The 14,783-nt window shown below is 47.6% G+C and overlaps 1 protein-coding gene across 2 annotated transcripts in view; it reads right to left on the bottom strand.

Annotated features, from left to right (window-relative positions):
• Positions 1-14,783, bottom strand: part of PARP8 (poly(ADP-ribose) polymerase family member 8) — a 583,039-nt gene that overhangs the window by 457,851 nt on the left and 110,405 nt on the right. The window lies entirely within an intron of this gene.

Below are 14,783 nucleotides of genomic sequence, written 5' to 3'. Positions count from 1 at the left end.
TGGAGAGGGATCAGTGTGCCTATTGTAAGGAAAGAGGGCACTGGAAAGATGAATGCCCCCAGAGGCGCCAGGGACTGAGAAGGGGACCAGGAGATCGAGGAAGCCGAGGCCGAGTTCGAGAGGGAAGATATGAGCCTGCTGAATCTGACATCATCGGGATAGCCGAGATGGCAGAATGGGACGAATAGGACAGACCGGGTTCCTACAAACTGGGCTCCCAGGAACCTATGGTCAAGTTAACTATAGGGAGCCGCTCAATTCCATTCATGATTGATACAGGAGCTGAACATTCTGTTGTGACAGAGCGATTAGCGCCTGTGTCTGGAAAAACTGTCCGAGTGGTGGGAGCCACGGGGGTGCAGAACCGGAGGCCTTTCCTGACAACCCGTAGATGCCAATTAGGCTCACACATAGTCACTCATGAATTCCTTTATATGCCAGACTGTCCAATCCCTTTGTTAGGTCGAGACCTGCTGTCCAAGCTTAGGGCCCAAATTTCCTTTGACTCTGATGGCCAGACTTCAGTCTCCTTTCGGCCCCCGACATCCAGCCCTAAGGGTATATTGAGTTTCTGTTGCCCTCTTGAAGAAGAATGGCGGCTGCATCAGTCACATAGCCAAGTTGACCTACCCCTGGCAGACAGCTTTCAGGTCAGTGGGGTATGGGCAGAAGATAATCCCCCAGGGTTGGCCCGAAATATTCCTCCTGTCCATGTAGATTTACTTCCAAATGCCCGGCCAATCCATCTTCGCCAATACCCAATTCCCAGAAAGGCTCTGGAAGGGATCCAAGCACATTTGAATCGTCTGTTATCCCATGGAATTATTCGTCCTTGCCAGTCTCCATGGAATACGCCATTGTTGCCAGTTCAGAAGCCAGGGACTGAGGACTACCGGCCAGTCCAAGACTTACGAGTGGTTAACAAATCCACTATCTCATTACACCCTGTAGTGCCTAATCCATATGTCCTGCTAGGATTGATACCTTCTGGAGCTACCCATTTCACGACACTAGACCTAAAAGATGCCTTCTTTTGTATTCGGGTGGCCCCCGCCAGTCAACTGCTTTTTTGCTTTTCAATGGGAAAACCCAGTAACAGGAAGGAAGCTTCAGTATACATGGACCCGTCTGCCACAGGGGTTCAAGAATTCCCCCACCATTTTTGGGACTGCCCTAGGACAAGACCTTAAGACTTTTAAATCTGAGCCTTCCAGGCGAGTTTTACTCCAGTATGTAGATGACCTCCTGATTGCAGCAGTGACCCAGGAAGAGTGTTTTGAGGCTACCAGAGAATTGCTGGAGCTACTCTTGGATGCAGGCTATAAGGTCTCACGCTCAAAGGCCCAACTTTGTCAGTCAGAAGTGAAGTATCTGGGCTTTTGCATTTCCCAGGGAAGTCGGAGACTGGATGCTAGTAGGAAGCAAGCGGTAGCTGCAATTCCCCAACCCAAGTCCAGAAGAGAAGTTAGGGAATTCCTGGGAGCAGCTGGATTCTGCAGAATTTGGATTCCAAATTTTGCATTGATGGCGAAACCCCTTTACCAAGCCACAAAGGGGGGTGAAAAGGAACCATTTGAATGGGGACCTACTGCTCAACAATCCTTCATTGCCATAAAGAAAGCCCTACTCCAAGCCCCTGCGTTAGGCCTTCCTGATGTGGAGAAACCTTTCTCACTGTATGTCCACGAGCGACAGGGGGTTGCTCTGGGTGTGCTGACCCAGATGATGGGATCCTGGCAGAGGCCTGTTGCATACCTGTCTAAACAGCTGGATGGAGTGGCTAAAGGATGGCCAGCCTGCATGAGGGCCATTGCAGCAACAGCCTTACTGGTCCAGGAAGCTGATAAGTTGACCTTGGGGCAAGAACTGGTTGTTAAAGTCCCCCACGCAGTTCTCACCCTCATGGAGTATAAGGGCAACCACTGGTTTACAAATAACCGTATGGTTAAGTACCAAGCCAGTTTGTGTGAGAATCCACGGATACACCTGGAAACAGTGGCTACATTCAATCCTGCTACTCTTTTGCCAGCATCTGAGGGACCACCGGATCATGACTGTATCCAAACTATGGATGAAGTGTACTCCAGTCGACCAGATCTTAAAGATGTTCCGTGGAGGGACCCAGATGTAATTTATTTCACAGATGGAAGCAGTTATGTGGAGAACTCCAAGCGACTGGCAGGCTATGCTGTGGTGACAGAGGACAAGGTGATAGAAGCAAGAGCCCTGCCCCAAGGAACTTCAGCCCAGAAAGCAGAACTTGTGGCCCTCATACGAGCTCTGGAGTTAGCAGCAGGACTGGTAACCAACATTTATACTGATTCTAAGTATGCCTTCACAACCCTACATGCTCACGGAGCTTTGTATAAGGAAAAGGGACTCATAAATGCTGCAGGCCAACCTGTTAAGTATGGACCTGAAATACTTCAGCTGCTAGAGGCTGTGTGGGCCCCCAAGAAGGTAGCTGTCATTCACTGCAGGGGACACCAAAGGGTAGATACTCCAGTGGCCCGAGGGAACCGCCATGCTGATCGGGTGGCCAAGGAAGCTGCTCGAGGACCCCTAGCAAGTACTGTGACCCCCCTGTTCCAAATTCGATTGCAAGAATGGACACCTATGTATACCCAAATGGAAGAGAAATGGGCTCAAGAAGAAGGTGCAGTAAGGAGACCTGATGGCTGGTTACATCTCCCTGATACTAGAGTTCTGGTGCCACGCCACCTAGCTTGGCCTGTAGTGTCTCAAGCTCATGACCTATCACACTTAGGGAAAACAGCACTAGCCCGTCTACTCAATCGAGTAGTGGTGCTGGAAGGATTGGATAGTCTGGTTGCCACTGCCTCTGCCCGATGTACTCTCTGTGCCCAGAATAATGCTCGTCAGGGACCCCGTATTCCACCAGGAGTTCAGTCTAGAGGACTAACACCCTTTGAGTCCCTAGTTATAGACTTCACAGAAATGCCCAGGAGCGGTAGGCTCCGATACCTCTTGGTCATGGTCTGTACCTTTTCTGGGTGGGTGGAAGCATATCCTACAGTTACTGAGAAAGCCACAGAAGTAGCTCGAGCTCTCCTTAGGGATGTCATCCCCAGGTATGGACTGCCCCTTGCCATAGGTTCAGATAATGGTCCCGCCTTTGTTGAAGCTACACTTCAGGCCCTGTCCCGCGCATTGCGCATTACCTGGAAATTGCATTGTGCCTATCGTCCCCAGAGTTCAGGGCAGGTTGAGCGGGCAAACAGAACCTTGAAAAATAGCCTAGCAAAGATTTGTCAGGAAACCCAATTGAAATGGCCACAGGCATTGCCACTAGCCCTCTTTCGCCTCCGATGCACCCCAACTAAAGGAACAGCCCTCTCTCCCTTTGAAATTGTGTATGGGAAGCCCCCAGCCATTTTGCAGGGAATTAAGGGAGACATAGGGACTTTAGGGTCTGCCCAGGTGCAGGAGCAGGTAGCCCTCCTGGGTAAGATAATTTCTGAGCTTCAGTCTTATGTGAGAGAAATAAACCCTGTCCCCTTCCAGGCTCAGGTACATTCCTTCCTGCCAGGGGATAGAGTTTGGGTGAAAGATTGGAAGCTTCAGCCTTTGGGGCCCCGATGGAAAGGACCTTTTACTGTTTTGCTTTCTACCCCTGCAGCTGTGAAGGTCGCAGGGATAACTCCATGGGTCCATTGGTCTCGAATTAAGTCTGCTGACCAGACTGAGCCCAGCACGGATCAGACGGAGCCTAGACAGTGGAGAGCAGAAAGTGATCCAGCGGAGCCATTGAAGTTGCGCCTGACCCGAACCAAAGAATCTACTAGCTGAAAAGAAGGGTCAACTGCATACTGCAGGAGCTGCTGAACTTCGGCTTCATACTGAGACTCTTTCTTGCCTAGATTCTGGCTTTCTTGGAATTTGAGAGCTTGATCCTTGTCAGTTGAGGGTCTATCCCAACTGGTATAAGAACTCAAAGACTGAGAACACTATATGAGTGTAATCTGTGATTAGCACAGACTGTTGAAATATTATTGCTTAATTAGTTTGCTGTATTTGTTTTAGATTAGGAAGAAAGAAAATGTTAGTTTGGATGCTTTTGTTGTTTTCTACTCCTTGCCTCCTTGTTCCTAATACCCCAACTCGCTCCAACCTTTGGTTACACTCTGTCCAGGAACTAATTAGCCAGGCAAAGATTACTTCCCCTTGTATTGTGTGTTCCCGATTTTCTCCTTATACTACAGATGTCCCAGCTGTTCCTGTCCCTGTGCAACTCCCAGCTCTTATACCTCCCTACTTTTCGAGTTCAGGCCCTTGGAGCCAGGATTATACTTGGTGGTCCTTTTATAATGCTACTTCCCCCTCTGAATCTTCTCTAAGGCCAGTTTTTACGTCTCCCTATCCAGCCTCTGGAGTGTTTTGTTTAACAAGAAGCATCTCAACTGTTCTTCCCATTCCCTGTAATTATACTAATGTTCTCCCAGAAAAAGGAGAATCTGTGTGGGTAGTTTCTCCAGGTACTCCTATGTGCCCTGCTACCATACCTGTAGATTATGACCCAGGTGATTATCTGGCTCCTAAGCGTACCACTGAGAAGACTATAGTGTCCAAGCTTATTTTCTACTTTCATAAGTCCCCGGGGTATGAAGAGTTACTAACAAATGAGCAGCCTGTCACAATTGGGGATTGGCGCCTATGGTGTGCAAAGTCTCCATTTCGTCTTCGTTCCCCCTGGGATAGGGGCTCGCATTATGGGCACCCTAAGTACCCTGTCCAGCCTGAGCCAACATTTATTGGGAACTTTCCTCACCCTCTTCTTGGTCATTACTGGCTCTGTGATAATGTCCTCCACATGATTCTTCCCCCTACATATAATTTTTGTGTATTGGTAACCTTGAATTATTTTCCTAAAGTTATTCCTCTTAAGCCACTATCCCCGCACCGCTCTAAGCGAGAGGCTTTGTCCTTACCCTCCTCCGTTGCCACAGAGGATGAGGCGATTGAATTAGCCCTCCAGTATATTAATTCTACTTATCCTCTGACTAAAAAGAGACTTGTAGCCCTTTCTGCCACGGCCTGGATTCCAATTGGAGGCCCAGTAGCGGGTATTACTGAACTAGGTATGGCTACCCGGAGACTTCAGTCCCTACTCCATGTTTTAGTTCATGAGCTGAACGTGGTAGTCAATGCATTGCAGGATCAAATTAATGAATTAAGTATAGTTTCTCGGTATAATCGTATGGGCCTTGACTATCTCTTTGCAGCCCAGGGTGGTCTCTGCACAGTGCTAAATTCTTCAGAGTGCTGTACTATTGTCATAAATAGGACGCATGTAGTTAGGCATGCCATGGATAAAGTCCTACAGTTGGCTAGCCTTAATGTGGAGGATTACCGAGGAGGATTAGACCTTACCTCCTGGTGGTGGTCATTGACCTCCTGGATACGTCCTTTGTTCATTTCCCTAATAGTCTTAGTTTTAGCAGGGTTGTTGTTTTGTTTCCTGGCCTCATGTGCTTCGGCAGTATGCCGTCGAACCTTAACAAGTAGGGTAATGGTGATTCACAAGTCTATTCCTAGTTAGGATCACTATAATCTCCAGAGTTTGAGTTGTGAGACTTATCTCTGCATAAGCTGATTTTAGTCTCAAAGGGGGGAATGAAGCAGCCATGGGCATAATCATATATAAGAAATCATATGAAGGGTTAATTCTGTTAAGAGCTTGGTATTTGAATTGAATTCTTATTTCAAATTTCAACTTTTACTTTGCAACTGAAGTGAAGGTATGCCAGATGGTTCAAATTATATTGAACTCTAGCGTTTGCCGGGCTGGGTTAAAAAGGTCAGAGAAAGGAATTCCTTTCACCCTTGTGAATAATGAATGCTAGCAAACACATATGTATTTTATTATGAGCCAGATATATTGTAGTTTAAAATGCTTAGATAGAAAATACTATTTAGAGAGAGAGAGGCAATAGATTAGTATTTACAAGTTTTTGATATTTAGAATGTGTGTTATAAGGATGCTTACTTTAGAATATGTTGTATTCTGTGTAAATTAATAAGGTTTGTGTCTGTGTAGAATATCTGTTAAATTCTGTATTACTCTTTGTCTGCTGTTTAAGACTGCAGTTGAGGAGATCAACATGTGGTTTGACTTAGCCATAGTTCTGGCTGGTTCAATGTATAAGCTAATAGGTGAAGAGGTCAGAACTAGTCAGCTCTCTTCTCCTTGATTAATTATAGCTAAGTGTAGGACTGGCCTCCTGGAAGTAATAACCTGATATGTATGCTATTAAGTAAGATTGGCTTTTGACCCCTTTAATGAATGCCAGAGTTTAGTTAGCAGTTAGTACTAGGAATATGAGAAATCAATCATAATAACATGTAAGAGACTGGAGCCCAAATGTCTGGCTTAAGGGGCCCCAGGTCAGAGGTCAGTTTAGGATGTCTGGAACCTATGTAACTGATATTTCAAAAGTAATGATTGGTTGAGGCAAGGTAGCCAATCAATTTCTTAACCAATTGGGAGTAAAGGGGGCTAGGCTAGGAGGAGGGCTTAGGACCCTATTTAAGTAGGAGCAGAAGCAGTTTACGTCAGAAGGAGCTCAGAAGAAAGAGAAGGACAGAAGGAACAGACAGAAGAAGGAGAAGACAGCATAAGAAGAGAAGCAGCTGAGACAAAGACACAGAGAGCTGAGAGGAAGAGAAGAGAGCTAGAACTGATGTCTTGCTTTGTTTGCTGGCAAATAAAGAAGATTTTTCTCTCATACTGGTGTGTGCTGTCTGACTCCTGAAGCATCACAAATTCCTATCTCAATTCCTGCAACAATGAAACACCTTATAAGCCAGGTTTTAAATTCATAGAACACAGAAGTGTGTGTAGTGGATTTGAGAAGTGGGGGCAAATCTAAGACTGAAAACACTGACTTAAGCACTCAAACATGCATAGATGAGGAAACCCCAGGCTCAAGCGCTAACCTGAGGGACAGGGAGGATTCTGCAGACACAGAAACTGAGTCCAGTACAGACCCCAGAACACCAGTAAACCTGGTACTGTATGACTCATTAAAGGATAGTGACATTGAAAGGATAATACAGAAGGTCGGCCCTATGCCTTTTAATATGAATGAATGGTGCAAATGGGCCACTGATATTCTGATTCACTGGGGCCTAGGAAAGTATAAGAGGAAAACATCTGACTTTGACAGACTTATGCACGTGGCTTTAGGCCCCACTATTTTAAAGTAGGATCTCTAACCCATCCATGTCAGTTGGTGAAAAAAGGTCCTGAGCAATTATTTCGCTGTACTCAAATGCAAGCATTTAGAACACTTGCACCCCTGCCAAACGACACACTAGAACAATTTGTGTACAGATTGTGAGTGCTGGAAGCAGCCTTTCGAGACCAGGAGGGTTGGCCCAAAACAGAAGATTATGGTCAGGAACAGCATAAAGCATTTTTATTGGAAATCCTATCCCCTGATATTACTAAACATCTCCGATTGTTTGCTGAGGATCCCAAAGAAACTCATTTTGACACTTTGATGCTCAGGATTGGATCTGTGTGGAAAACTCACTCATCCCAGGTAATCACTGTGTCAGAAGCCAAGAAATGGCAAGCGCAAGGGCCATCCCACAACAACAATAGTTCAGGAAACACAGGACAGGGCCCCTGGAGAGGACAGGGCCGAGGTAATTTTTAAAATTCCTCAGGCTACATCTCGTTTCATGAACTCAAAGCATAGAGAGACCAGTTAGCACAGCAACAAATTAAATGGTAGCAAGATAAATATACCATGCAGCTAGAATTAGACAGAATACAAAGTGAATTGATAGATGCCCAGGACAAGCAAGAAAAAAAAAGGAATAGGGATGTCCTGATCTCCAGTGTCCAAATATCAACCAATCCCAAGTCTTTTGTGCCCAGCCTCACTCCTTTCACTTACTTGAGCACGCACTTCCAGCACTTCGGGAGAGGGGATAGGAGACAGATTCGGAATATAAATTAAAGTTTGTGGCACCCTTGATATTGGACACTTGTGGACGCCCCGATGTGAACAGCCAGATAGAGGGTCAGGATAAATTAGCGTTGATTGACACAGGGGCTGGAATCAGTTTTACAAGTAGGGCTTCTCTTACTGCAGACCAAGAAAATGTGCAAAAATATAAAATCCAAGGGGTTAATGACACAGTTACCAACTGTGTGGGTATCCCATTTGTACCCAGTGCAGATGCAGAAGGAACATGATAATGAAATTTTGAAAACCAATGCCACCACTATAGTAAACATAGAAAAGGAGATAATTGGAATTGATGTCCTCAACCAGTTAAATCTGGTAGTGGTTATGGCTAATCTTACATTGTGGCAATGTATTGGATCTCCAAAAATATCTACACTTTTGGTGCACGAAGTAATTCCCATGCATTTGGCCACACAATGCACAAAAGCTGACCAACAGTATGATCTGAGTGTAATTCCCACAGAGGTTACAGACACCCCTGTCTGGACACAAGAAACTAGAATGTGGCAGAATGTCCACAGAAATCCTGTTGGAAGGAGAGGATCCTCCGCCACAAAAGTAATATCCAGTACCTCATCAGGCAATAGAACCCGTAGCTAAGATTATACAGGTACTGGAAGAGAGGGGCATAATTAGACCAATCTCTTCTACATGCAACTCACCAGCATGGCCAATAGTTAAACCAGGAGGCTCCTTTAGACTGACCATAAATTTCCACGCCCTAAATCAAGTATCAAAATCTGTGGTGCCGGTGGTAGCCTCATACCCGGAAATGATCTCTAAATTAAACACCAACTGCAAATTTTTTTCTGTCCTAGACATTTCAAATGAGTTTTGGAGCCTGCCCCTGGCCCTGGATTGACAATACAAAACAGCATTTCAATGGCTAAATAAACAGTATGCATGGACTGTGTTACCTCAGGGTTATAAGGGCTCTCCATTCATTTTCCACAAATACATGCAGGAAGCCCTAGCCCATGTGTCTTGTAGAGACAATATAATCCAATATGTTGATGACATTCTAATTCAATCTGAAACTGAATCTGACCACTGGGCCCACATAAGAGAGATTTTAAAAGCTCTCTTGGAAGCTGGACTTAAAGTAAATCTGGCCAAAGCTCAGCTGTGTAAACCACAGGTTTCCTTTCTAGGAGTCACCACTGGCCAAGATGGTAAATCCATAGATTCTCAGAGAATAAGAACATAAGCACCGCCATACTGGGAAAAGACCAATGGTCCATCAAGCCCAGCATCCTGTCTCCGACAGTGGCCAATCCAGGCTTCACGAACCAGGTAAACCCCCCCTCCCCCCTCCCCCCTCCCCCCAAATTTAATTTTTAATAATGACATTTCCCTCAGGAGTCCCCTCACACCGTTTTGGCAGACACCATTTTGGGTTCGGGGGGAGAGCACGTGGCGGGGCCTTCCCGGGCCTTGCCTAAAAGTCCGTTGTCTTCAGACGTCCCTGCTGGTGAGCTGTAGATTGGTCGGGAGGAGCAGGGAGCTGTCTTTTCTCCCAAGTTTGTGCTGTTATTGCACAAGGCCTTCCTCCTAAAACGCTCTGGGGGGGGCTCTGGCTGGAGATGACTCCTTAGGGGCTTCTCATGAGGAAGTTTCTATCTCCTTTTCTGCGCTGGCTAAGAGAACTCATTTGGACAGCCGGGAGATGGATTTTGGGTCAGAGGTTTTGGGCCCTGAAGTAGAGGACGGTCAGTTGTCAGTGATTTCCCAACGGACCCGGTCTGATTTTCTGGAGGAAGAAGTTCAGTCTGAAAAGTGTGATGAGGGTACTCATGGAGGCGCAGTGGGACACCCCAGAGGCGGGGTTGCATGTAGTGAGGGCCATGGCGCACATATCTTCTTCCGGAGGGTGAGAGAGAAGAGTTGCGTTTGCCTACGGTGGATTCATTAATCACAGCGGTCACTAAAAAGACTACCTTGCCGGTGGAAGGCGGGACGGCGCTTAAAGAGCCGCAGGATAGGAAGTTAGTCTTCCTTAAATGCTTCCTTCGAAGTGGCAGCCTTATGCACGCAGGCGTCGGTCGGTCTGTGTATCCTACGCGGCCAGGGCATGTCTGTCTTGGGTTCAGAAGGCGACCAGCTTGGAAGAGCTGGTAGCGAATGTGCCTGCTCTCGAGGCTGGTCTCGCGTATTTGGCGGACTTATTGTATGATGTGTTGCGGGCTTCGGCCAAGGAGCTGGCCCTCGCGGTGGTAGCCCGCCATTGGTTGTGGCTTCGGCACTGGGCGGCGGATACAGCTTCTAAGTCACGCCTGGCTCGTCTGCCCTTTCGGGGCAAACCTCTGTTTGGCGAGGATCTGGACCGGATAGTTAAGAGTCTGGGAGATTCTAAGGGCCGTTGTTTGCCGGAGGATAGGCCTAGATCTTCTACTAGGGCGGTGCCTGCTCGGACTCAGTTCCGGGAGGCGAGATGATATTGTCCAGGTAGATTGGTGGCCTTCTCTAAGCCCTGGTTTCCTCAGAAGCAGCAGCAGCCATTTTGGGGGGGGGAGCGCCGCTCGGGCGGCGCGAGCTCCACAAACACCCCAGGATCTTGTGCCCAATGATGGGGCCTTGGTCCATCTTCCAGAGGTAATAGGGGGACGGCTGTCCCTTTTTCTGGAGGAATGGGTCAGGGTGACGTCAGACGAATGGGTGCTGGAGGTAATCCGGGACGGTTACAAACTAGAGTTTGTTCGACATCTGTCAGATTTGTTCTTGGAATCCCCTTGGCAAGTCTCCAAGGAAGATGGCGGCGGTCAGGGAGACGTTGGAAAATTTGATTCGCTTAGGTGCGTGGTGCAGCACGGCCTCGGCCGTTATTCCATCTATTTCATGGTTCCAAAGAAAGGAGGTTCCTTTCGTCCGGTACTGGATCTCAAGGGCGTAAACAAAGCTCTGAGGGTGCATCACTTCCGCATTGAGACTCTGCGGGCGGTTATCGCTGCAGTTCAGCCAGGAGAGTTTCTCACTTCTCTCGATCTCAAGGAGGCTTACTTGCACATTCCCATTTGGCCGCCTCATCATCGGTTCCTACGTTTTGCGGTTCTCGGTCAACACTTTCAGTTCCAGGCGCTTCCCTTCGGTCTAGCTACGGCTCCTTGGACGTTTTCCAAGATTATGGTGGTAGTCGCAGCGTTTCTGCGGCAGCCAGGGATGCTAGTGCACCCTTATCTCGACGATTGGTTGATAAGGGCCTCGTCCTTTCAAGACAGCGTTCAGGAGACAGAACAGGTGGGTCAGTCTGTTGCGGTCGTTGGGATGAATCGTCAACCTGGAAAAGAGTCACCTGGAGCCTTCTCAGGCCTTGGAATACCTTGGAGTCCTTTTCGATACCCGGATAGGCAGAGTGTTCTTGCCAGACGACCGGAGGTTGAAACTGCAGACTTAGGGGCAGAATCTTCTACGCACTCCAGCACCCAGGGCCTGGGATTATGTGCAACTGCTGGGTTCAATAGCAGCTACGCTGGAAGTAGTTCCGTGGGCCAGGCGTCACATGAGGCCTCTCCAGCGATCCCTGTTGAGCCGCTGGTCTCTGGTGTCGGAGGATTACTCGGTTCCGTTGCCTTGGGAGCCAATGGTCAAGTTCGAGATGCGTTGGTGGCCCCGGAGGGACAAGTTATGTCTCGGGATGCCCCTGGCAGTGCCGGAGTGGCTTGTGATGACTACGGATGCCAGTCTTTCAGGATGGGGAGCCCACTGTTGGGGACTCACGGCACAGGGTGCTTGGTCTCGGACAACGGCTTCTTGGTCCATCAATCGGTTGGAACTGAGGGCAGTGAGCCTTGCACTGAAGACATTTCAGGCGGTTCTGGAAGGGAAGCCGGTGCGTGTTCTCTCGGACAACGCGACGGCAGTGGCATATGTCAATCGTCAGGAGGGCACCAAGAGTGTTCATCTGGCCAAGGAGGCGACATGCCTATGTTGCTGGGCAGAAGAGCACTTGGAGCAGCTCTCGGCAGTGCACATAGCAGGAATGCTGAACACAAAGGCGGATTTTCTAAGTCGGCACATGATGGATGCGGGGGAGTGGGAACTCTCTGCATAGGCGTTTTCGTTGATCACGAGTCAGTGGGGAGTGCCGGATATGGACCTGATGGCACGGGCGGACAACACCAATGTGAGACACTTTTTCAGCAGAGGCAGGGATCCCCAGTCGCGGGGAATAGATGCTCTTCTTCAGCCTTGGCCTCGGGATGCTCTCCTGTACGTGTTTCCGCCATGACCTATGATAGACAGGATTTTGGGCCGAGTGGCGAGACACCCGGGTCGAGTGATCTTTGTGGGTCTGGACTGGTCCTGGTGTGACTTCAAGTCAGAAAGCCATTGCGGTTACCCGTTCATCAGGGGCTGTTGCGACAAGGTCCCATACTTATGGAGGATCCCTCCCCATTTGGTCTTACAGCCTGGCTATTGAGAGGGCAAGGTTGAGACGTAAAGGTTATCCGGAAAAGGTGATTGCCACGATGTTGAGGGCTAGGAAGCATTCCACATTGACTGCGTATGCTAGAGTGTGGAGAACCTTTGAGGCGTGGTGTGCGGAGGCAGGTTTGTCAGCTTTTGACGCTTTGGTGACTTCGATTCTGGCATTTTTGCAGGATGGTCTTGACCTGTCGTTGAGCTCCTTGAAGGTTCAGGTGGCGGCATTAGCTTGTTTTAGAGGACGTTTACATGGGTCTTCCTTGTCCTCTCACTCAGATGTTGTTAGATTCTTGAAGGGAGACAAATTATTTGCGTCCTCCTCGGATGGCGGTTTTTCCTTCTTGGAATTTGAATTTGGTTCTGAAGGCTTTTCAGCGGCCTCCATTTGAACCACTGTCTCAATTGTCGGTTAAGGATTTGACTTTGAAGACAGTGTTTTTGATTGCGATTGCGTCAGCAAATGAGAGTTTCCGAGATTCAGGCTTTATCCTGCAGAGATCCGTTTCTGCATTTTACGGAAGCGGGTGTGTGTCTCCAGACAGTTCCGTCTTTTTTGCCCAAGGTTGTGTCACGCTTTCATATGAATCAACAGCTTTGTCTTCCCTCCTTTCATAAGGAGGACCATCCGACTGAGTTTCGGGCTCTCAGGTGTCTGGATGTTAAGCGGGCGATTATCAGATATTTGGAGGTGAAGAATGACTTCCGTTGTTCAGATCATTTATTTGTCCTTTTTGTGCATCCTAGAAAGGGGCAACAGGCTTCTAAGGCAATGGTGGCTCGGTGGTTGAAAGAAGCCATAGCCTCAGCGTATATAGCATTTGGAAGGGAACTGCTGGCTCAGCTTCGGGCTCATTCTACTAGGGCTCAGACGACTTCTGTAGCGGAGGCTAGGTTGGTTTCGTTGGAAGAGATTTGTAGAGCGGCCACCTGGTCCTTGGTGCATACTTTTTCTAAGCACTATAGGCTGGATGTCGCGGCAAGAGCTGAGGCGGCATTTGGTGCTTCGGTACTGCAAACTGGGATCTCTGGGTCCCACCCTACTTAAGAACTGCTTGGGTACATCCCACCAGTCTCTGGATTGATCTGTAGGACGCTACGGAAGGAAAAATTAGTTATTACCTGATAATTTTCTTTCCATTAGTCCCGACAGATCAATCCAGAGGCCCTCACTGAACATTCTTTCCATTAGTCCCGACAGATCAATCCAGAGGCCCTCACTGAACATTCTGCGTGTTTGTTTCATTGTTTATTCAAAATATCCCGCATATAGCGTTTTAACATATCCAGAGGAGCAACAGTCTTTATCCTAGGAAAATTGACAAATCTTAAATTATGATTTTTAATGTAATTATCAAATGTTTCCATTTTTTTTTTCCTAAGATTTGATAAGTCATTTGTCATTAAAGGTTGTAGTGTTTCCAGCTTCATAATTCTTTGATCCATTTTTTCAGTATTATCAGCAATAACTTTAATCTTTTCCTCCGTCTTTTGTAGATCATTCTCTAATAGATTTACTTTAGGTGCAATTTCATTAACCTGTTTCAGGAAAGTTTGCCCCAAGGTAGAAATTAAATCCCATAATGTGTCCAATGTCACCTCCTTTGGTTTAACTACTAGTTCCTTCGGTATTTCAAACCTCTCAGAAGTTTTCACAGGTCTCTCACTCTGTCCCTCGGCTCCTCTCCCCTCAATCCGCCGCGTCATCTCTCCCTTCACTGCTGAAAACGAGTCCTCAACTCGACGCTTTTCCGGGTCCATAATACCTTCATAGGGAGACCCCGTTCAGTCATCGAGAAGAGAGCTTGCGCCTACCGGCTGGGGAGGTAGAGTGCGCATAGCAGGGCTCAAGGTGGTATCAAGGCCAGGGGAGACCGATTCTCCCAGAACACCGGAACTCCCTACTGGCAGCATTCCGCTATCCCAAAACTCTCCCTGCGGTCTCAAAAATCGATAGATAGGACCAGGTAAGGAGGGAGTTAGCGGCGAGGCTCTGACCGCTAATCTCCCTCTGCGTTTAGGCATTATTCGTCAAAGGATTCGAGACTCGCAGCGTCTCAGTAGCCATCTTGGATCCTGTTGTCTGTATATTTCTATTTTAAATTTGTAATCTCTTGTTCTCTATTTGGTAAGGAGTTAACTGTGTTTTAGCATGCCAGTATGGCAGCCTCTGAGGTGTGTTATTCTGCTAGTTACTTTCTGTGTTGGGATCCGCAACAGTTTGCTTGTTCTGTTTTCCAAATAAGAGGTTTACTGCTGTTCTATGGCCTAATATTTGTAGCACTGTTTTTCATAAGTAAGGTGGTGCCGTGCAAGTCCTGGCCATACTGTTATGGTATGGCAGACTTGCTACAGGAGCTGAAT

Source organism: Microcaecilia unicolor, chromosome 2, assembly GCF_901765095.1.
Source record: "Microcaecilia unicolor chromosome 2, aMicUni1.1, whole genome shotgun sequence".
NCBI classification, from domain to species: Eukaryota; Metazoa; Chordata; class Amphibia; order Gymnophiona; family Siphonopidae; genus Microcaecilia; species Microcaecilia unicolor.
Note: the sequence above shows the minus strand (reverse complement) of the source record. Positions and strands in the feature narration are given on the sequence as shown.